We start from the raw sequence: 22,500 nt of genomic DNA, 5'->3' as shown, positions 1-22,500 counted from the left end.
AAATAACAAAAGACACAAAGTCAAAATACAAAAGCAACAAGTCAAATGTCCGAATAAAGCCTTCTAAAAGAGCTTTTACTTAATGAACAATTAAAAATGTAAAGTTAAAATAAAAACAAATAAAGACTTATAGTAATAATATGCAATTTTAACGAGAGGGAAAATGAACATGTTTCATGAAAGCAGAACACATTGTTAATGTCATGTTTAGAATCAAGTTTTTTCTTGAAACATTTCATTTCAAATATACAAACTTTATACTTTAATTTATTAACAGAGACTTCATTTATTAGCAGAGACAATAAGGACAGCTTGTCTCTGATTCTCTGGCCCAGGAAGTTGGTTGGAGTCCTTTGCGTAGGCCGCCTGCATCCTGTGCTTCATTGTCTTCATCCCCGCGGTAACCGCTCTCAAGGTGTCAAAAGCCACAAGCTTATCTCCAAACAATTGAAGATTATCATAAAGTCACACAAATAAAAGAATATAATGATTAACAATCATATCAGAAAACAGAGATATGCACCACTGAGTATATAAGTGGGTTTAAACAACACAAAGCTAAATGGCTTCACAGCGTTAGCATAAGTAGTCAAACATGTAAATATCACACATTTTAAAAAGCAGGAAATAAAAAAAGGAACTCACCTTGTGATAAACCCGCAAGAGAACAAGCATTTGAGCTCCATGCTGTTTCAGAATAATCTTTGATGTGGTTTGGAACAGGATGGCGTTTTATCACAGCAGAATTTAACTTTATCTCCGGTAGAATTCTGATCAGGCATTAGCTCCGCCTCCTCTGTTTGAGCTAAGGACCCAACAGCTGCAAAAGAGGGGTTTGAGCAGTATGAGGCATGGCTACAATGGGTGATCTGTTTGGTATTTGAAGCAACACACTTCACAGACATGTTTTGTAGAGGTATGGCCTATATGTTTCCAATATAGCATGATAGGTCCACTTTCCTTTACATCAGAATCAGCATTTATTTTATTTCATTGTTATTATTTATTTTTGTAATAATGGGACACAGGGTTCGGTCCGGATTGATTTGCAGTTCGGTCCGGAGTTTGAGAAGCCCTGCCCTACAGGGGGTACTTTGAGGGTTTTCACTCTGCAGACCGTTTACATGCACAACAACCTTCATAACACAAGGGGACGGGTAAGAACCGGGAAAGCATGAAAAGCATGCCCTTTAAGGCATTAATATTTCTGTAGAGACAGCTCAAAGTGTGTGTCCTCTAACACGTTCTAACACCTCTATTATATCATTCACACGGATCTCTATTATTAATAACATTTCATTTAGCTGACGCTTTTATCCAAAGCCACTTACAATTAGCGATTACAGGGACATTCTCCCTGGAGCAACTAAGGGCTAAGTGCCTTGCTCAAGGGCACACTAGTGGTGGTGTTCCTGGAGGGATTTGAACTCACAGCCTTCCGATCTTCAGCCCACCTCACTATCCATTAGACCCCTAATAAGTGGGGTCTAATTACACACTGTGTTACACACACAAACACACACTCACAAAAACACATGTACACATACTCTTACGCACACACATTAACATTGACACACACACACACACACACACACACACACAACACACACACACACACACACACACACACACACACACACACACACACACACACACACACACACAGACACACACGTACACACACAGAGGTACTGAGGTGAGATCCATATATACACACAGTCTCTTTCTTAGGCATCAGTGGGACACTTTAAAAACACACGTACACACACACACACACACACCCCCACACACCCCCCCACACACACACACACACACACACACACACACACACACACACACACACACACACACACACACACACACACACACACACACACACACACACAGAGACACACCAACTTACATGCACACAAAAACACACCCACACAAACTTACACACACCCATGGGAGGACGCTCAAACAATATGCACAAAAACACACAATGTCACACACAAACTTACACACACACTTGAGGACACACCCCCCCCCCCCCCCTTCGAGATCATCATCATCAGAAAGAGCAGAGGTCACTGAGTAGAAGCAGCTTCCTGGAGACGTTCAGCTACTGACCTGTAGGGGGCGACCACACACACACCATCTGGTTTATAGACATACCCGGGTCCATACATTCACAAGTCTGGGTTTCAGACAGAGGTGGGGTCCAAACATTCACAAGTCTGGGTTTCAGACAGAATCAAATATCAGGAAACAGAGATATGCAGCACTGAGTATATAAGTGGGTTTAAACAACACAAAGCTAAATGGCTTCACAGCGTTAGCATCAGTGGCGTAGCGGAGGCCCCCGCACCCCCCGTGGTGCGGGGGAGCCCCGGAGCTTAGGGGACCCCGCCCCCACTGTAGGCTATCCTCTTAGATTTCGTAACGCGGGAACAGGGTGCAGAGGGCGGGGCCCCCCCCCTCCCTGCTATGTTGCTACGTCATGTGTACGCTGCCTGTAGTAGTACAACAGTGTATCATTATAATTATTTGCTCATCTGCGATAGGGCTAGCCGGCTGATAACTAATGTTCATTGGCAGGCTGGGCAGCGTTCAAAACAAAGCGGGAAGCATTGCTCATATAAATAACGTTCATTAGTTGCGTTGCCGGTAAACATGAAAAATGAAGCGCCACTACCCAAGCGGTGCTCAGAAAAGCAAAATGAGAGCGAAAGCCGAACAGGAGAGGGCAAAACTACCTAAAATAACGTCATTGTTCCGGCAGGCAGCAAAGGTAGACGTAGACTCTAACGTTACTGCAGATAGACCGCTAGCAACCCCCCCCCGGCCCCCGGCCGTCAGCTCCGAGTCCAGGCAGACAGCCCAGCAGCCCCGTTACAGCCGAGCCAGCTAGTCGTGCCTCGCGCTTCGAGACAGGTTAGACATTAGAATAATATAAAGTTTTATTCGCCATAACCAGTATGCTACAGGTTACATTGGAATTGGAATCTAATCCGTTCATTTTTGCAGGTCAGCAAGAAGTCAGCTGTGCCCCCTCCGAGGCCAGTTCAGACATAGGCATAGACAAAGCTGCCCAGCCAGCTAGCTGTGCCCCCACAGACCCCAGCAGCCCCGTTACAAACGGTACATTCTGAATAACGGGCCATGCAAGCCTGAAGGGCCATTCAAAAGGGATGGGAAGGGAAGGTGCTTTTCAAAAGAGTTCTATAACAAAACATCCAAAATTGGATATAGAATTCCACGAAAGTGGCTATGTTACTCGCCATCTATGGACCGGGTGTACTGTGAGCAGTGCTGGCTGTTCGGTGACAGACCGTCTGCCCATCACCTCCACCAAGCGTGGAGAATAGGAATAAATGATTGGCAGGGTCTCTCTAAAAAGATTAAGGAACACGAATTCTCTCGCTCTCATTTGGCAGCATGTGTCGTGTATGATACGTGGAAAAATAATCTGACCATTGACGCGCAAATATCATCTGAGTTTAAGAGAGAGGTGGGGTTTTGGACCGAGGTCCTAACCAGAATAACTGATGTTACACTAACACTGGCCTCTCGCAACTCTGCTTTCCGGGGTCACAGAGAGAAAATAGGTGATATAGATAATGGTAATTTCTTATCTACCATAGAACTTATGGCGCGTTATGATCCAGTTCTGCAAAGGCTTATTGAAAGCAAAAAGAAGGTGCACTACCTAAGTCCTCAAACTCAAAACGAAATAATTTCATTGCTATCGAAAAAAGTGCAGGACACAATCATTACAGACATACAGAATGCAGAATTCTATTCGATTATAATGGATACTACCCAGGACATTTCAAAAGTAGACCAACTGAGTCAAGTGTTCAGATATGTTACTATAGCAAATGATGAAAATGGAAACCCTACAGAGGTGAAAATAAACGAAAGTTTTTTGGGCTTCCATGCAGTCACAGACCAAACTGCTGCAGGTCTAGAGAGAGAAATTCTCGAATCGATGGAGAGAAAGGGGATACTACTTGGGAAGTGCCGTGGACAAGGATATGACGGGGCTAGCAATATGAGTGGCGTCTACTCCGGTGTACAAAAACGCATAAGGGATAAAGAGCCCAACGCAGTGTACATTCATTGTGCTGCGCACAATTTAAACCTTGTACTCAATGACACATGCCAAAATATACCTGAGATAAAAGACTTCTACGACACTGTTGAAAGGCTATATGTATTCTTTAGTGGAAGCATCAAACGATGGGAGCTTTTGGAAACACGCCTCTCAGTGCCCAAGGCTGGCCAGCCTACACTGAAGAGACTATGCCCGACACGATGGGCATCAAGACAAGACGCCGTCCAATCATTGCGGTTCCGTTATGCTGACATTATGCAAGCGCTAACTAAGATAGACTTGCTCTCCAAAAAAAGCGAGGAACGTGCCGAGGCGACTGGCTTGAAAAAGGCCATGGAGAGCTTTGAGTTTGTTGTAATGACTGTAATACAGGGCAAGGTCCTTGAAACAGTCAACATTGTGTCCCAAGCTCTCCAGCGCAAAGACGTGGACCTCTTACAGGCGACAGCAATGCTTGGTAACGCAACCGATACACTTGCCCAACTCCGAGGAGAGTTTGATGGCTTAAAAGCGCATGCGCAAGACCTGGCATCCTCATGGGGTGTCCACAGTCTCTTCAAAGACAGACGCGCAAGGCGCACAAAGAGGCACTTTTCAGAGCTTTGCGAGGACCAGCGGCTCCAAGACCCAGGGGAGCATTTTAGAGTGGCGGTATTTTACGCAAATATCGATATTGTCGTTGCCCAACTCAAAAATCGATTTGTTGGAATGAGCGAAGTTGCACAGCGATTTTCTTTTCTGCTTCCCCGCGAACTTTTGCGCGCAACAGACAAGGATCTGTCTGAGTCCGCAAGTGCTTTATCAGGCCAGTATAAAGACGACCTGTCAGCCGAGTTTCCTTTCCAGATCCTGTCCCTCCGTAATGCTCTTAGGCCTACTATAAAGAAAATTGAGCGTGGAACAATCAAAGACCTTGCACAAACCCTGCTCATTGAAAATCAGTCCATTTTGCCAAGTATCCCCGATGTTGCCACAGCACTGAAATTGTTTTTAACTATACCCGTGACTGTTGCCAGTGCTGAGAGATCTTTCTCAAAACTTAAATTAATAAAGACATATTTGAGGAGCACAATGTCGCAAGAGAGACTGTCTGGGTTAGCAGTCCTTAGTATTGAGAGCCGACGCGCGCGCAGTATAGATTTAAAGACTGTTATACAGGACTTTGCGCAGAAGAATGCCAGGAGACGTGCTCGTATAAAATAATAGGCCTACAAAGCAGCTCCTGATTGCATCCTCTTTGTAGCCTATATAGGATGTGTTTTATTTGCTTGTTTTTTGTAGGCTACTTTTCTTTTATACAGAATGTTATGTGAACCGTTCCGTTGTGTGAACTCCAATGATGATAGGCTATAACGTTCTACAATATACCTTCATGTTACAAAAAATACACAGCCACTTGTTTGTATTTGTCAATTATGTTTCAATCAGATGTATATTATTATACAGTTCCTACTGACCTTACTGTTTAAATCAGATGTATATTATTATACAGTTCCTACTGACCTTACTGTTTAAATCAGATGTATATTATACAGAAAGTTCCTACTGACCTTACTGTTTAAATCAGATGTATATTATACAGAAAGTTCCTACTGACCTATAGGCCTACTGTTTACAAAAGATGCCTGAAAAAATAAACATTTAAAAAAGTGGCCGCGATGTCTATCCCATGTCACTCTATTATTGATTTAGGGGAGGGGGCGGGGCCCCATGGTCCGACCTGCGGGGGAGCCCCGAAATATTGCGCAACGCCACTGGTTAGCATAAGTAGTCAAACATGTAAATATCACACATTTTCTTAAAAATATTGTTACATCTACTTGGTTTTAAATTCATTAGCAACCAGGAGTTGGATAAACACCAGATACTACAAAAGGAGTTGGTCCAAATCTCCAAAGTGAGCAAAGCTATTCTAATGACTTCCAGCAGTTAAAAAGCTTCTAACATGATTCTACTTATTGAACTGCTCCCTGAGAGGAAGAAACTAATAACACAACTGAACTCTCCTTTCTGCTCAAAATGGATCAATCAATAAACAACTCAGCGTTGGCCGGTTGATAAGGCCGTGTTGCCAGTTTCTAATAAGTACAATGGGGATAGCTAAGATCAAAGTCACAAATCCCCCATTCTTTAACCACTTTGGGGAAATCAAAACTAAATGAAAGAATAGTCAAAATGATTCCAATCAGGATCTCCTGCATTGACTGGGATGAAGCATCCTCAGAGGTAAAGTTCTGTCTCTCCATGACGTGCTGTCACTGTCTCAGGTCCAGAGAGCTGTGAGAGTATGTAAAGGCGGGGCTGCTGATCTCTATCTCGGAGCTGCATGTCAAACCACATCAACATCCGGTGCTTAACCTGCAGCACTGAGGAGAGTCAAAGAAGGAGACATCTCCCTCTAAGCAGATCTGAACATTTTCTTTATAAATGTTTTCTTAAGCAGCTTTTATGGATAAAGGTTTTTAGCAAAGTTGGGAGAGGAGGAATCCTGTTGATCCACCGAAGCCAACCTCTCCATTCCCCCTGAACAGCAGGACTCTCCCTCCCTACATGTCTTCCTTTGTTTAACTCCCTTGTTTTGTTAACCCATGACCCAAAAAGAAACATGTGCATTTTAAGATCAGCCATAGTAGTTTAAGGGCCAGCCTTCATCTTAAAGGTGAATTTGATCAGGAACAAACATAATGTTGTCATGTACAGTAGTGCTTGTTGAAGCAGTCCACATCTGAACAAAACACCTGAAACTATCGCGACAGCTAGAATAATAAGAAAAGCCAAAAGTCTCCACTTAGCTTTATTGAAAGCATAGAACATGTTTAGCCGTAAATCATTCACAAATGTCTTCTTCATTTGACCAAAGACAGAATGCATTGGATCCTATATTGAACTAGCAGACAAAACTGCTCTGAACAGAAAAAGTCCCAGATGGGACTCGCAGGTCCTTCATTCCTCCCCATCCCACGTGCAATGACAGCTAGATATCGCTGCCTTATCCTGAGGTGGCCAAGTGCCAACTATCAGCCTCTGCTGACGCTCCAAAGAGCAGTCTCTGCACAGTAACACTCTGCCTCCCTCTCTTTCCGAGACGAGGCAGTCCTGTGGAGGATTCAAAGACGGCCCATTAGGGAGCCGTGCCGGCTTCTCATGGTTCGGGCCGTGCCATCTTACCATGGCAGTAACAACTTTACCAATTACACATTCACCGGGAACATACGGTCCCCGCTCCAAAGGCTTCATCTCTCTTCACGAAGGTATCCTTGCTTGGCCATATAGGCACCCAGTAGGGCTTTCCCCACTAGATGAGACCTCAAACCCCGTCCCTGGACCAGGGTTACCAGCCCCCGAATGTATTCGCTAGTGCAGTCTGTGGCAGGGCCATTATCTGTCTCTCTGATCTGTGTGCAGTGTACTTAGGCAAAATGTGTCAAGCTCAACAGTATTATTTGTATTTACCTGCACTACGGTGTCTTCTCCCTCAGTTTCAATATTAATAATACATTTAATTTCTAAGCGCTTTTTCAGCAACACCATTAGTTTCAGGTTTATAAGAGACAGGCTAGATTTGTGTGACACCGCGTGATTCTAACAAATGTTGAACATCAAAGTTCTTAAAATGTTTTCCATGATCTATTCTTAATGATTCAATATCTGGAAATTGAATTAACAGTTCTGTCAATCTTGTAGAAAAAGTCTTCCCCGTTGCAACTCTCAGGGGATAAACTCTCTTAGCTCTTGAGCCATTGTCTGCACAAATAAGGAAGTACTTAATTCTTAAAATAGTTCTAGTTGACAGGGGCCGCGCCACATCAGCACTGAAGTGTCTATTGGGTGTGTGTGATATAATGTGACGCGGGTGAGTTTCCGTCTTTCGAATACTCCAGAACGCGCACACTCGAGACAACCTTTCCTAAAGTTTATCACTGTCTCCCTTGCCTCAGGTATATCAATCCTTTGGCTGTTCATACACATGCCCCCTCTATCTGCCCCTACATGAGCTAAATCAGTGGTTCTCAAACCTTTTTCAATAATGTACCCCCTTTGAAAAGAGAATTCAGCCAGTACCCCCTAATCAGCGCAAACACTATTTGTTAGGGACAAAATGCCTATATGAAGAGGTACAGCACAGCGCTGCACCTTCAGGGTCTGATTTATTAAAACAACAACTTTGTAACTGAGAAACACTTAAATGCTACATTTCAAATGTTTACAATCCATCACTAAATTCATGGCAAACCAATTTTAACATCATGCAATAACACTAAGACGACATTAGTTGCATTGAACTGATCTTTTTAATAAGTTCTATTTACAATGTAATGAAACATGGGCTCGAGCTTCACTGAGGATCTTTGTCATTCTGACAGGGAGGCAAACTGCAGCTATTACACTTCGCGTTTTGAAATATGTGTAACTCTATTCATATAAAACCCAAACTGCTCAAACTTCCTTACTTTTCCTAAAATTGGTATATTTATTTATTTTGGGGCGTGGAGAATGAAGAGAAAAAAATATATGAGCATTTTATCAGCATGGGATTTTGACCCCTCATATAAACATATGCATAATGCTGCGCTATACTTTGCGGCCACACGCCGTTGCCAAGCAACGCTTATTGTTTAGGTCCTTTGATAAGCAGGCAGTTATATCATTAACTAGAACTAGCTAGATCTGATAGATTTGGACATAAACGCGAGTGAAGTATAACCGGAGAGAGAGAGAGATCAGATCAGCTGCTGCTGACGGAGAACACGCAGCTCTGCATGATCAAAGCTCTCCCGCTGTGACGGACCGTTGAGTGGAGCAAAATTAAATACACTAAGAGTTAGACCTAACACACTTAGCTAGTTTATCTACTCTGGAACTAGCTAAACTAGTTATAAATATATTTATTCTTTACTGTCGGGTCACTTATTACAGGTTCAGCGAGCTGCACGAGACTGACGGGCTGTCAGGAGAGGGAGAGGAAAAGAGAGCACCCCGTTTATTTTTCCCATTTTATTATCCAGAGTTTCTGTAGACCTTTGAATAAAGTAGTTAATCTACTATTAGTAGTTTGTTTAAATGCATTACTTATGTTGTTTTTTTCATTAACATAAAATAAATCTCATGTACCCCCTGCAGTACTGCAACGTACCCCTAGGGGCCCGCGTACCCCCATTTGAGAACCACTGAGCTAAGTCTTGTGTATTTCCTAATACGTTAAGGTGGTCGGGCGGTGGAACTCTCACTCTGTCTCCTTCTTTCCATTCCCCAGGTATAATAAGACGCTAAGACCCCAGGCTAGCTGGCCGCTCCCTTGCTAACTTATCAACCTCCCTGTTTCCTCTCTATCGGGTTTCCTAACCCTCACTTTCTCTCTAAGAAAACCTTGTTCCTTATCTCTTAGCTTGAATCCCTTTTTCAGGAGCCGAGTATATAAATGGGTTCAAACAACACAAAGCTAGATGGCTTAACAGCATTATCATAAGTGGTCAAAAATGTATAGTAACAAACAAGCTCATCGAACAGGAGGGTTATCCGTTTAGGCTGGAGAGGACGCTGGCGCTGGCGCTTGTTTGTTCGCAGCTTCTCCTACGCCTCAGAGTTTTTATCTGCTTTTAAGTTACAGTTATATGGCTAAACTTTTAGTCTGTTTAACAAGTGCTTTTATATCTTAAACCTCGTGATTATTGACGGTTTTGGACCTGACGGCTGTCCGGACTCACCTGCTGTATCGCCCAAATTCGCCGACTATCTCCGGCTGACTGCTTGCCTCTCTCCCGCTACTAGTGTGACAGCAGGCGGACTCCCAAGCCTGTTTCATTCCCAGACGTGGGGTATACTAACGGGATAGCCTTCCAGCTGTCTCGTTGCTGTTAGCCCTCGCTGCTAAGCACCGCTACCAAACTTCTTCGGCGCCCGACCTGTTGACATGTTGAGGTTTTCTATTCCCCGACTCCTGAGATTCAACCACTCCAACGCTCCAACCTGCACCTCAGTCATTAAACAACTTGGACTTCTTCGTCGGCATCGCTATATCCACCGAAGCCAAAGAAGAAGACAAACTGTATATTCCCAGCACGGAGATGCAGAAATTCCATCCATCCACTCTGTCTGCCGTCGTGTCGCATATCTGACGCGTCATCAGAGCCCGGTCACGGCGGGGTCAAATCACGCCAGAAACATTGCGAGACCGCTGCATGAATGCACGGAGAGCATCACGAGACCACCACAACACGAAGGAGTCTGGAAAACGTGGAGTGGATTAGAGCCTACTCCGGCCCCTACAGAGACTCACCACATCTTCAAAGTCAAAATAGAACTTCTGAATACACAATCCCTTTGTGAAGGTAAACTTCTGTTGTTGCAATGTTGAGGTAGAATGAAGGAGTCTGGAACCGTTGTTAGCCAAAAGCACTGAGAGTTTTATTGGAGAAAGTACAGACAATACGGCCGGGAGATCATCTTAGTTTCACACATGTCCAGTGCTCCACCAGCGATCTCTGAACCAAAAGACACAAAACATCTAACCAACACGAGGAGAGGCGGGCTTCCAGAAAGCCCGCGTATAGCTAATCAATAGCCGATGCGAGACAATGGTCTGCTTGTCTCAAAGAGATGCTGCCAGGTCAACCCTCCCCCACGGACATAGGAGAAGCGTTTGACCTGTGACCTCAACCTACAGAGGAGTCTCTGACTGACTACAAGCAGATGTTTGCAGTATCACAGACTCTAAGGTACCATAAGAGACTCTATAAACAGATCAGAGGAAAATATTCTCTTACAGATTCACTCTTTTTATCAATCTATTGATAACCAATTAACATTAGTCTAAGAATATTTCAGTCAATACTTAAAATCAATAGGCGTCTTCAGAGTTGGGTGGGTTCAGATACATTCATTACATTAAAAATAGAACAAGATTGAAAAACACTTCAATCACCATGATTGAACACAGTCAATCATAATAAAAATCATCTCTCTTCAGTGCTTGGCATTTTTGTCAAAAGGTACAATAATAAACACATGGGGTACAAAATATTACAGCAAAATATATGTTTCAAGAATAAGATCTTTTATCATTTATCACTCAGTTAATCTCATTCATCAAACACAGATTCTAAAATCAGCTTACATCTTAAAGATTTACTTTAAGGCAATTACTTATTAAAAAACACAATTAGAATTTAGGATTATAAGAAATCAATTGAGGTATAATTTAGGATTATGAGAAATCCAATTAAGGTTCCTAGTTTAAGGTATACATTCACAGTGATGAATCGATCAATCTGTAAACTGTAAAGTTACGGTGTCCTCAATCTTTAACATTACTTTACGTTTACTTCATTACGCTTTATTCAAGAGTAAGGCACTTAGTAATACATTTATTTCATTCAAATACACTTGTTCAAAATCTGAAAAGGAAAATCAGACATTTTATTTGTATCACAACCTGCAAAGGAAAAATCAGACAGTTGTCCTTTAATCCAGTGTATCAACTGTAATCAATTATCAAAACATCTGTTCTTTATTCAGAATATCAACTTTAAACAACATCTCAATCGCTGAATGGAGGTACCCACGGGTCGGAGATCACGATGGAGACCCAGGGGTCCGGAAGCTCGGCATTGTACATTAATATTGTGTCCTGTACAGTCGAATGTCCAACTAGCCTTTGTGGGGCCTGGAGGGCGGTCTTGGCAACCCTTCGTATGGCTAATTTAACCACAGTGATCAAACAGATCACTAGGATCAGCACAACCAAGATAAACACTGAAACAGTAACAACAAATTTAACCAGCCCCGCTCCCCAAGATCCAAAAGTTCCACTTAATTCCCCAAATGTAAACCCATGAGTTTCATGCAATTCTTTTATTCCCCAGGCAGTATCATGAGCCATGTCCATAACTTCAGGTGTGGCATCAGAAATAAAATAACAGCACTCACTTCCTATCACCTTGCATGTTCCTCCTTGGGCAGCTAAGAGGAGGTCAAGCGCCATACGATTCTGTAGTGCTACTGTCCTAACTTCCTGCAATTCTTTGTGTTCAGCTAACATCGCTGTGTTGGATACATTTAAATGATGTTCCACCACTTTAGACAATGCGACAATTTCCTGCTGAGTAACATAAATACCGTACCAAGGCAAGAATAGGCTAGCTATCTGTTGTCCTTGTGTAATTGACCTGCTGTTCCTGTGTAGAGAGGGAAGTATTGCTGCAATCTCAGTAGCCTCTACTTTACGGATTAAAGGGATTAGGTAGGCTAGATAACAGGTACCATAAAAAACATCATATGGCACACATCCATAGGCCCGGTCCCCACAAACTAAGTAAACTCTCTGTGGGAGGGGAATTCTGGCTATATGTACTCTCACTATGGCATTACAGTCGCTGTGTCCCACATCAGGAGAGGTGTGAGATCCTACTGCATTCTGGAAACAGATGGACACATTCTTCCATTCATGTACAACAATTGGGGGGACATATACTGAGCAGTCACGTGTAGGGGGCTTGCCTAAGGGTATTGGCCGCGTACAGTCATGTATTTTAACCTCAACGGAGTCCACTGTCCTAGAGCCGAACCAGGGCACCACTGTTACCAAAGCTTCCACTAACAAAGCGGGTGTGTGTGGTTGCATTGTACATGTTAGACTTGTAAAGTTAGCTGAACAATTAGTCTGAGCTAGAGCTAACTGGAATCTATATTCAAAAGCTAGGTTAACGTATTTCTTCATATATATTAGTTTTAAAAACTTCAAACGTTTGAAACCGTCAGGCAGGTAATATTTGTTTACTGTATCAACAATGAGAGAGACTAAGCCCTTGTACTGTAAAGGTTTTTCAGAGTCTATGGGGTAGGAAGGAGTATAACAATCCTCAGCCTCATCGCTAATTCTAGATGCTATGTCATTCCAGTTTACTAAACCGTAATCAGCTTTTGTGAAAGGAATTGGGCTAAACATAGGAGAATGCATTGATTCTGGCATATTTTGGCACAACCAACAGTTGCTAACATTACGTTCATGTGCATAGTCTAACATTAAACTTACTGCAGAATTAGTTTTAGTTTGTTTATAAGGAGTAATTAAGGCCTTTTTTGAAGAATCTACCTCGCCTCCTGATTGTTTAAGTGGAGTAGATGGAACATTTGTTTTGCTATTTGGTCCAGTAACTGTGCATGCAGTATCACCTAGATTGGGAATGCGGTAATCTGGCTTCCGCACTGTACATTTTACCTCATTCCTTATCAGTGTCTCGAACTGTTCTATCGTGCTACACCACAGTTCTGGGGGCATTTCTTCGATGGTGTTAAGAGCCATCCTTACCCCCTCTGGTGCGAACCTGAACCAAGAGTACTGGCTTTTTGGATATATCTCCCATGTTGGGTAAACTGAGGACACAGGAAACACAATAATACAGTTAGATGAGTCACATATTGAACTTGGGCAGTTAAAGGCAATAGTCTCTGACTTATGATCAGGGAGGGAGACATCTTGAAGCGTGAATCCACTCCGCTCTACCTTGTACTCTCAGGGCTGTTCTGGTCACTATTTATACCTGGAAAGGACCTTTCCACCTGGGAGACAAATAATCTTTTTCAAGCGATTTGATTAGTACATTATCACCAATCTGAAAAGGGTGGGTGGGCTCCTCACCAGGCTGGGGGAGCCTGTCAGCCACCTGCCTGTGAAACTTTCTCAACATGTCAGTTAGATATTTGACATAGTTAGTCATGTAATCCTCTGTCCACAAAAGAGTGAGTCTGTGGGGCATTACTGGAGGACTAGATCCTGTGAACATTGGCCTTCCCATCAATACTTCGTGTGGGCTGAGCCCTGTCGTTGCATTTGGTGAGTTTCTGATTGAGCACAGAACTAGCGGCAGCGCGTCTACCCATTTTAGTCCTGTGGTCAACATTGTTTTAGTGAGTTTTTCCTTTATAGTCAAGTTCATTCTCTCAACCTGGCCTGAGCTCTGTGGATGATAGGGAACATGCAATTGCCATTTGAACCCTAACACTGTAGCTAGACTCTGGGTTATCTTAGAAATGAATGCTGGACCTCTGTCACTGTTAATCCCTGCTGGAACACCAAATCTAGGGACAACATCTTTGAGAAGACACTTTACAACTGTTCTGGCATCTTCTTTTCTGGTAGGGTAGGCCTCTACCCATTTGGAGAACTGGCACACTATTACCAAAAGATATTTGAATCCTTGGCATGGTGGCATGTGCGAAAAGTCAATTTGCATATTTACAAAGGGCCCCGAGGGGGGCGGTAAATGTTCATGCTGAACTGGACCTTTTCTTCTTCTTGTCTGCTGGCATATCATGCATCTATCTACAAGGGTCTGTGTAGCTAGTGTAATGCCTGGAGCAAACCATTGTGACTTTATAATCCCATTCATCCCTCCTTTTCCTACATGTGATTTGCCATGTGCAACATGTGCCAAAACATGGAGGAATGAACGGGGACAGACCATCCGGCCGTCTGGGTGGAGCCACAAGCTGGACACAGCGTCAAGTGTACAACCTCGTCTTAGCCATAAGTCTTTCTCCCTAACATCAGCGCGGGCTTGCATGTCCGCGACATCATTAAAGGAAGGCAAACAAATGGTTTCTGCGGGTTGTGTCGAGGGGCATTGGAGCACCATAGAAGAGGAGGAAACTGCTGCTTGTTTAGCCGCGGTGTCGGCTAACGCATTTCCACGCGAAATAGGATCATTAGAATTTGTGTGAGCAGCACATTTAACTACTGCTAGCTGTGCAGGGAGCAGGATAGCGTCTAATAGCTCAGCTACTAACGCATGATGTTGATTAGGCTTACCAGCCGATGTTAAGAAACCGCGCATTTTCCACAAGACACCAAAATCATGGCACACACCAAATGCATACCTGGAGTCTGTGAAAATGGTTGCAACTCTACCTTGAGCCAAAATCCACGCCCTGAGCAGAGCATACAACTCTGCAGCCTGAGCTGACGTGCCATTTGGCAAGGCTCGGCTTTCTAAAACTTCCCAGTCATTCACAACAGCGTAGCCTGCTAAGTGTACTGTGTCAGACGGCCTGCTCGCAGACCCGTCTGTGTACAGAATCATATCTGAATTAGGGATAGGGGTTTGCAACATATCAGCTCTGGGGGAGGAAGACATGTCAATCGTTGTGACGCAGTCATGTGTTATTTCAAAATCTGGAATTGGCACCAGTGTAGCTGGGTTTAGGGGGGGGGAACGTTTAAGAGTGATGTGTGGACTTGAAAGAATTACCGCTTCATAACCAGATCGCCTTGCTGCCGTTATATGCTGAGTAGCAGAGGTGTTCAGAATATGCAAAACTGCATGTGGGACATGTACTACACAGTCACTGGCCAGTACAATGGGAGAGGATTGTTTTACCACTATCGCCACTGTGGCCACAGCCCGCAGGCATGAAGGCATACCAAGCACCACAGGGGAGAGTCGAGATGAGTAGTATGCAACAGGCCGGAAATTAGAGCCATGCTTCTGCACCAAGATGCCCGTTGCAAAGCCCCCCTTCTCATGGACGTGTAGATGAAAAGGTTGATGGTAATCAGGGAGCCCCAGGGCAGGGGCCGATGTGAGGGCTCGCTTTAAGTCCTGAAAGGCAGTGTGCATGTCTTCAGACCATTGAACAATGTTAGGGGCAGCCTGCAGAGTGGCAGCACGCAGGACAGAATCCATCGCAGCATACTCAAAAATCCAGTGTCTGCAATAATTTGCCATGCCCAAGAAGGAAAGCATGTCCTTCTTTGTGCGAGGTGGTGGTACTTTGTTCAACAGACAAATCCTTGCTGGCGAGAGGAGACGGTGTCCATCCCTCAGAATGTGACCCAAATACGTGACCTCAGTCTGGCAGTATTGCAACTTGGCCAGGGATGCTCTGTGTCCGCATTCAGAAAGTCTTTTCATGAGCAGAATGGAGTCGATGCGACCGGCGTCTTTATTGGGAGAAGCTAACAACAGGTCATCTGCGTACTGAAGCAAGGTACTACCTCCTGTCAGGACCAAAGTGTCCAGATCTCTCCTCACAGCTGCTGCATACACTGTAGGGGATTCAACAAACCCCTGTGGGAGGCGCGTGTATGTGATTTGTTTACCTTTAAAGGTAAATGCAAACAGATACTGGCTGTCTGGATGCAGAGGAACAGAGAAAAATGCTGAACATAAATCAATCACTGTGTAGTACTTAGAGTCCGGGGGCAGAGAAGCTAAAATCGATTTGGTGTCCGGCACAATTGGAGCTGTCGGAATGACAATAGCATTAATAGCTTGCAAATCTTGGACAAAGCGCCACTCATCAGGGCGATTGTGTTTAGGTATGGGTAGAATTGGAGTATTACAGGGACTAGTTGTGTAAATTAACACGCCCTGATCAAGCAAAGATTGGATGACTCCTTCAATCCCCAAAATGGCTCTATGGGGCAAATTGTACTGTCTGATAGCTGGCAATCTGGCATTGGCTTTAAGTGTTACTCGATGTGGAGGCGCTGAGGCAACAAACCCAACATGATTCTTGTGTTTTGCCCATAATGCAGCCGGTACTTCTGAAAAATCTGAGGGGGGGCCATACTCTGTGGGGGGGTTTGGTTGTAAATGAAGGAAAGTGCATTGTGGAAGAGCAATTGGCTCTGCGAGACGCAGCAGGAAATGCTCCCCTCCAAAGTTAATTACGTTAAGTGTGTGTGTGTGTGTGTGTGTGTGTGGTGTGTGTGTGTGTGTGTGTGTGTGTGTGTGTGTGTGTGTGTGTGTGTGTGTGTGTGTGTGTGTGTGTGTGTGTGTGTGTGAGACAGAGAAAAGTGAGGCTTCCAGCTGGGCCTGGCAGCGGGCTGCCATGGCCCCCACCTCTTTTGGGTTACTGCCTGGCGTAACAGCCACCGTTATGTAGGGGAGGCTTTCTTCAACTTGGAGAACCTGCTGGGGTGTTGTGAGTCTGATGGGTAAAACGCATCCTTGTCGGGAAATGAACAAATATTGTTCACTTGTCAACCGATCTGATTTGTTGCAAAAACCTCTTACTGATTGCGCGTAGTCATCTGACGGATTAAAGGCTGCTGTGCAATGACAATTCAACACAGGTCGCATAAGAGACATTAAAGACGCACAAACCGGAGAAATGCTAGCAATCTTCTGAATCCCTGTTGTGGAGAAAACAGAAATCATATTGAAATCTGGAAATGACCAACAATACAGGTTGTCTCGCGATGATTGAATGAATTGGACTGCCTGATAGACCTTACTGTCAGGAATTGTCAAAAACAATCCGTCTGAAGTGCAATGTATTGTTGCCTGTAATTCACATAGTAAGTCCCTGCCCATTAAATTAATAGGACTTCCATCTGAAATAATGAAAGAGTGTTCCACGTTTGATCCATTAATTGAAACATTAGTGTTCTCTGAAATGGGTTCGGACATAGAAATTCCAGCAACACCGATGGTTGTGACAAATGTATTGGTTGCTTCACACACTTTCTCCTTAGTACGCACGGCAGACAAGGTGGCTCCGCTGTCAATCAAAATATCTACAGCCGTACCACTAAAATCAACGGGCATAATCGGATCTTCACGCGGGTTATTGGAAAGGCGAATTGTTGCTGCTTGAATGGGTACATGCTGTGATTCTGACCCTATATCTTCCTGGCCCCACTATCTTTTATTAAATCCACTTTGTTGAGCGTTCTGCCCCTGGTTCTGTCCGTCATAACGTGGAGGCTGCATTAATGCCAGATGTCCGGACTGCTGGGGGAGGTTAGGGGGAAGTGCAGGCTGGGAGAAGGGGGGCTGGGTGAGGGGGGGCTGTGTGTGCTGCTGGACCCCCCACCGCTTACCACACTGTCCTGCCCAGTGATCGGTTTCTCCGCAAACATGGCATGGCATCAACTTTTTGGGATTTTTGTTCTGCTGCTGTCTGCTCTTATTATGATAATCCTGTGATCTCCCCTGATTTTGATACTGCTGGGTGTGGTTCTGTCCTTGAGTTTGATAAGCCTGGGTGTTTTGAGTTAATTGTTGAAGCAGTTGTGAAATTCTGGGAGTAAGAAATATTTGGCTCCTATGCAATGCACGCATTGTGGCGATAGTCGCTTTCCAATTTTTAACTTGCCATTCGGGAGTCGCCATCATGTAGGCCTGAGCCGTTTCTGGAATTAAATTATGTAACAAGGTCTGTATGGCAAACAAATCATTACCCTCTCTTTTAATTCCCGCATTATTATCCCACACTGTCATGAAACGCTGGATAAATTCAGGGACATTTTCCGCTGGGTCTTGTACACATGCCGTCACTTGTGAGAAATCTGTGTGAGTTTTAGCGCATGCTCTGATAGCCAATGCGGCGACGTTTTGTATCCACATGTCTCGCGTCTGTGTCGTGGGCCAGTCCCCTGCGGCCGTACACTCAGGAAATTTAAACTCGTCTCTGCACGTGGGCCAATCTGCCTTGTATGTTAAGATTATCAGCTGTTTAACATCATGAACCAAACAGTTATAAACTGAACCAATATTAGTCAACCATGACAGATACTCATCTGGACTTTTAGTGGGACTGGGAGCGTGGTTAGTGACATCAATGACCTCAGCGGGTGTCCAGGGTTTGCAAACTGGAACCTGTCCTATCAGAATTTTCGGGGCGGTCACACTTTCTTCAGAATTATTATCCTGAGATGTTTGCTTTGTCGTGTACATTTTACGCTGGACATGTTTTGGAAAACTGCTGCCGTACGGCGAACCTGGGTAATCTCGTAAAAGGAGTGGCTGAGTGCGAGGAGTGGGGGTCAATCGCGGACTGCCATGTGAAACATTCCCCTCCCCCGCTGCTGCCCTCTGCTCGGCGTGTGCCGATTCTAATTCTCCATGTTGTCCTATCTGATATCTCAACTTATTTTCATTCATGATAGCTGCAGCTGTTATTAACAGATCATCATCGGAGTTTCTCGCAACGGGATTTGAGAGTTCTGTCGCGGGAATTATTTTCGTACAGAGAGATACAGCCTGCTCTCCGTCCAACAGCCCCGCGTCTGTCAAAATACAAATGAGCTGAGATGGGGTTGGAGTTTTACCTTGTCTTTTAATCCAATCATAAATTATGGATTTTGCAATGTCTGGAACATTCTCACCGTGTCTTTCCCTGAATCTGGACATGTTTTCTGATCTTACATCAAAAGCAGCCTCTAGGCTAAGCAAATGAAAACTTTTTGCACATTGAGAAACTTTATCAATAAGCGCCTTGAGCTCAATGGAGCCTCGCTCGCTGCCAACAGATTTTGCATTTTTCCTTTCTTCATAACCCCGCTTTTCTGCCAAAGTCATCCAGGCTTTCACACATTCTGTCATGTATCCTTGATCCCATGAACAATTTGAATTATCTTCCACCAGTTTAAATGCTTGCCACAACACGGCCATATCAAAACTACCTGTCAGAGGCCAATCAAATCGAATCAATCCTTTCTGATTAATCTGTTGTGAGTGTTCGCAAAGTAACGATGTAAACGGCATAACTTTAGACCAATCCAAAGTTCTTCCGACAATTCCAGACGGCATGTTTGGAGAAAACAAATGCGTGTAGTGGTTTTCTGCAATCGGGTTTTTTTTAAGTGTCTTTGTGCGTGAAATGGTTTTCCTCTTACCAACTGAATCGTTTGTGGAGGCAGTATTACCCATGTTTAACGGTTAGTACAATAAAAAAAAACACTGCAATTAGACAAACAAACATGTACTCGCAACAAAATCAGTGCCCTGGCCAAAAATCATCCAGTTTAATTTAGTCCGAGAATTACGGAAAACGTCAACGGGAGCACTGAAATATCTGTTTAATATGGGCTCTTCTCAGCCATATTCAATCTGTTGATGAGCAATAAACTACCTTATTCTCAATTAAAACCACTATGCAAATGTAGTGGTAAAACTGCTCAACCGACCGAGAGCAGCGATTGTTTTAATTAATTCAGTGCTTTTTTTTTTGTTTTTGTTTTTTTTAAACAACAGCCAATTCAATAATCCGTTAGTTTATTAAACACAGTGTGAACGTAATATTCTGCCACGACCCTTCCCATTTAATAGCTCAATTTAGTTCTTGAGCTTATGGTGTGATTAACAGAAAATACAAGTCTGTGTTCTTAAACATTCCTCGTTTGCCGCTCACCACAGGGGGGAGGGGAATTCGCCCTCCCTCGTGCAGCCTGAGCAGACACCCGAAAACGGATAGGTCTGATTTAAACCCGTTGAAATCTCCAGAATTCGGCAATTTATTTCAATTACAAATCCTCACATTGCTTTTTTTTTTTTAAAACAGAGGTTCCACCTTGCTGATGCTTTCCTTAAGGTCTCTCCGAATATTTGCAGTGTGTGATTGTCCAGTAATTTAATTCTAGAAACCACACACAGCGGACATCGTTAAAAGTCGATGTTCCGAGGTTATTTATTAGCCCCAAATATTCTTATTGTTTATACATGAGCTGTGCTTGCTTTTGTTGGCACTTGCCCCAGCAGCATTCACAGGAAGAACCGGCCAAGATAGAAATCTCCTTTTGACACCGATTCCTCAGGTTATGATTAAGCCTTCAGATGTACATAGTGGAGAGACCAAAAAAAATTGCACTCGCGCAGTTTCACAGATAATTTTGATACCGTCAATCACAGAGTCTGGTAAGGCAGTTGTTCAAATAGATTTGAAAAAAAGCACTTACCAGCCTTCTGAAGAAATCTCGGCATCCTATTCGTAGACGCCAAAATGTGAAGGTAAACTTCTGTTGTTGCAATGTTGAGGTAGAATGAAGGAGTCTGGAACCGTTGTTAGCCAAAAGCACTGAAGAGTTTATTGATCACAGTACAGACAATAACATACGGCCGGGGAGATCATCTTAGTTTCACACATGCCCAGTGCTCCACCAGCGATCTCTGAACCAAAAGACACAAAACATCTAACCAACACGAGGAGAGGCGGGCTTCCAGAAAGCCCGCGTATAATCAATTAGCCGATGCAAGACAATGATCTGCTTGTCTCAAAGAGATCCTGCCAGGTCAACCCTCGGACATAGGAGACGCGTTTGACCTGTGACCTCAACCCACAGAGAAGTCTCTGACTGACTACAAGCAGATGTTTGCAGTATCACAGACTCTAAGGAACCATAAAAGACTCTATAAACAGATCAGATGAAAATATTCTCTTACAGTATGCACTATATATCCACAATTATATGGGGACATGTATGTAGTATATATTCACAATTATATGGGGACATGTATGCACTATATATCCACAATTATATGGGGACATGTATGCACTATATATTCACAATTATATGGGGACATGTATGCACTATATATCCACAATTATATGGGGACATGTATGTAGTATATATTCACAATTATATGGGGACATGTATGTAGTATATATTCACAATTATATGGGGACATGTATGCACTATATATTCACAATTATATGGGGACATGTATGCACTATATATCCACAATTATATGGGGACATGTATGCACTATATATTCACAATTATATGGGGACATGTATGTAGTATATATCCACAATTATATGGGGACATGTATGCACTATATATCCACAATTATATGGGGACATGTATGTAGTATATATCCACAATTATATGGGGACATGTATGCACTATATATTCACAATTATATGGGGACATGTATGCACTATATATTCACAATTATATGGGGACATGTATGCACTATATATCCACAATTATATGGGGACATGTATGCACTATATATCCACAATTATATGGGGACATGTATGCACTATATATTCACAATTATATGGGGACATGTATGTAGTATATATTCACAATTATATGGGGACATGTATGCACTATATATTCACAATTATATGGGGACATGTATGTAGTATATATCCACAATTATATGGGGACATGTATGCACTATATATTCAGAATTATATGGGGACATGTATGCACTATATATCCACAATTATATGGGGACATGTATGCACTATATATCCACAATTATATGGGGACATGTATGTAGTATATATTCACAATTATATGGGGACATGTATGTAGTATATATTCACAATTATATGGGGACATGTATGCACTATATATTCACAATTATATGGGGACATGTATGCACTATATATCCACAATTATATGGGGACATGTATGCACTATATATCCAAAATTATATGGGGACATGTATGCACTATATATTCACAATTATATGGGGACATGTATGTAGTATATATCCACAATTATATGGGGACATGTATGCACTATATATCCACAATTATATGGGGACATGTATGTAGTATATATTCACAATTATATGGGGACATGTATGCACTATATATTCACAATTATATGGGGACATGTATGCACTATATATTCACAATTATATGGGGACATGTATGCACTATAT

The 22,500-nt window shown here is 43.2% G+C and overlaps 1 protein-coding gene and 1 long non-coding RNA gene across 2 annotated transcripts in view; one reads left to right on the top strand and one right to left on the bottom strand.

Annotated features, from left to right (window-relative positions):
• The window catches only part of LOC117557586, a 779-nt gene extending 64 nt beyond the window's left edge, over positions 1-715 (bottom strand). The window contains exons 1-2 of the long non-coding RNA XR_004570740.1: positions 646-715; positions 1-432 (exon numbers count right to left, since the gene is read on the bottom strand). The exon at positions 1-432 is cut by the window's left edge and continues 64 nt beyond it. This is a non-coding gene — a long non-coding RNA (uncharacterized LOC117557586). The remainder of the gene's footprint in view (positions 433-645) is intronic.
• The window catches only part of LOC117557585 (scavenger receptor cysteine-rich type 1 protein M130-like), a gene marked incomplete at its 3' end in the record, with an annotated part of 81,312 nt that overhangs the window by 27,639 nt on the left and 31,173 nt on the right, over positions 1-22,500 (top strand).

Source organism: Gymnodraco acuticeps, unplaced genomic scaffold (genome assembly GCF_902827175.1).
Source record: "Gymnodraco acuticeps unplaced genomic scaffold, fGymAcu1.1, whole genome shotgun sequence".
NCBI classification, from domain to species: Eukaryota; Metazoa; Chordata; class Actinopteri; order Perciformes; family Bathydraconidae; genus Gymnodraco; species Gymnodraco acuticeps.
Note: the sequence above shows the minus strand (reverse complement) of the source record. Positions and strands in the feature narration are given on the sequence as shown.